Source organism: Ptychodera flava, chromosome 4 (assembly GCF_041260155.1).
Source record: "Ptychodera flava strain L36383 chromosome 4, AS_Pfla_20210202, whole genome shotgun sequence".
NCBI classification, from domain to species: domain Eukaryota; kingdom Metazoa; phylum Hemichordata; class Enteropneusta; family Ptychoderidae; genus Ptychodera; species Ptychodera flava.
The window spans coordinates 44638843-44641118 of record NC_091931.1 but is presented as its reverse complement, the minus strand read 5'-3'; positions in this window follow the sequence as shown (position 1 = coordinate 44641118).

Here is a 2276-nt window from a genome sequence, read left to right as displayed (position 1 = left end):
ATCTGCAAGATCTCGGCGTATCCAGTTTCATAGCCAGCCCCATGAATAATTAGCATGAAATTGACAGCACTTGTTGCTGCCGGCCTGAAATTTATCACGCTCTGTAATAAAGTACAAACCAAACTTTTTTATATCCGCCCTATGCTTGTACTGAATTAAACAATGAGGCACTGGAACTTTGGAGTACGTCACTTCACGTTCTCCGCCCACTTCGTCATTCTGTAATATTCCAAGCAACACGACACTTTTATATTCAGCTCTTATTTTCGAGATTATGAAACGACGTCATTATCCGTTTTATTGACAATCACTTCGTCTTTATATTTATACAGTACTCTTCTACGATTTTGCACGGAGCAAGGCACTCCCCTTTGAAGACATGCGAGTCTAGATCTGTTACGTATGTATGTATGTACGTATGTACGTATGTATGTATGTATGTATGTATGTATGTATGTATGTATGTATGTATGTATGTATGTATGTATGTATGTATGTATGTATGTATGTATGTATGTATGTATGTATGTATGTATGTATGTATGTATGTATGTATGTATGTATGTATGTATGTATGTATGTATGTATGTATGTATGTATGTATGTATGTATGTATGTATGTATGTATGTATGTATGTGTGTGTGCATGTATGTATGTATGTATGTATGTATGTATGTATGTATGTATGTGTGTGTGTATGTATATATTATGTATGTATGTATGTATGTATGTATGTATGTATGTATGTATGTATGTATGTATGTATGTATGTATGTATGTATGTATGTATGTATGTATGTATGTATGTGTATGTGTATGTGTATGTATGTGTATGTATGTATGTATGTATGTATGTATGTATGTATGTATGTATGTATGTATGTATGTATGTATGTATGTATGTATGTATGTATGTATGTATGTATGTATGTATGTATGTATGTATGTATGTATGTATGTATGTATGTATGTATGTGTGTGTGTGTGTGTATGTGTGTGTGTGTTCTACCCAGCAAAAACAAAATGGTAAAACCTATTCACAGCGGACAGTTGCATTCACAGATTCAAATCTGGGCAGTATCTGTCTAACGTTGTAAAAATGCATTAAACTTAAATGATGAATATCATTACTTTTTACTTGGAGTATATTTTGCATCGATCTCTATAATATATACATATATATATTTTATAGATAGATAGACAGATAGATAGATAGATAGATAGATAGATAGATAGATAGATAGATAGATAGATAGATAGATAGATAGATAGATAGATAGATAGATAGATAGATAGATAGATAGTAGATAGATAGATAGATAGATAGTAGATATAGATATATATCACATCTTTCTTGTCGCCTCATACAGAGACAAATATACAGATGAACGGTGCTAACACTCAAAACCATCATTGAAATATTTTATCGCATATATGACAGTAAAACTCAAACTACAGAGTTTACATTGCTCTACAAAGTTCTCATATTTAAAGACTTTGCCAGCCATTTCGTAGAGGGAGTACAGTACTGTATTGCAACTCTATCAGGGAGGGGTGCAATGCGCACGTGTCAGCTGTGATAATGATGAGCTATCATGATCAAGGTTATAAGGTGTCATTTAATGAAGAAAGTCTGAGCACGCGTTTCTCATACATCAGAGTTCACAAGGGTTAAGATTAATCTCGATGCCAAGGAATAACTTGTAGAAGGGTTTCACACTGCAGTGTGTAAAGATTAATGTTAAACGACGTAGAATTGTCTTGTGCACTTTAATCTTTCAATGTTTTCAAGAACCACGTGTCATCGGTGATTTGGATTCACTTGCCACTTGCCATCTACAAGCCTTAATACACTCACGCCGAATTCAATTTCTGCTATGTGGCCTTCGTTTTCTATATTTTTATTGTTATCTTTGGTCCTTTGTTTGTTTGTTTGTTTTGTTATTCAGATTTGTTGCTGCGGTCATTCTGGGATTTTTGTACGATAACATTTGTCTAGTTCATCATGTTTATATTATTTCATGTTTTTATCACAGAGCGATGTATGTCTTTCATTGATCTTTGGATGGCATTCAGACGTTGTTTGACCTTAGTACGGGGAATTCTTTGCTTTCCGGAGCGTTTTGTAAACTTTTACGCCAAGTTAAGTTTTAAATATACCAGTATTGCCTTTCAGAAGCTAATCATGACGTCACAAGTTGTTGTTTCCCCTACGTTCATATATTTAGACTCAAAGCTTCAATAGTGTGTTGGTACTCCGCATTCAACAACCCTA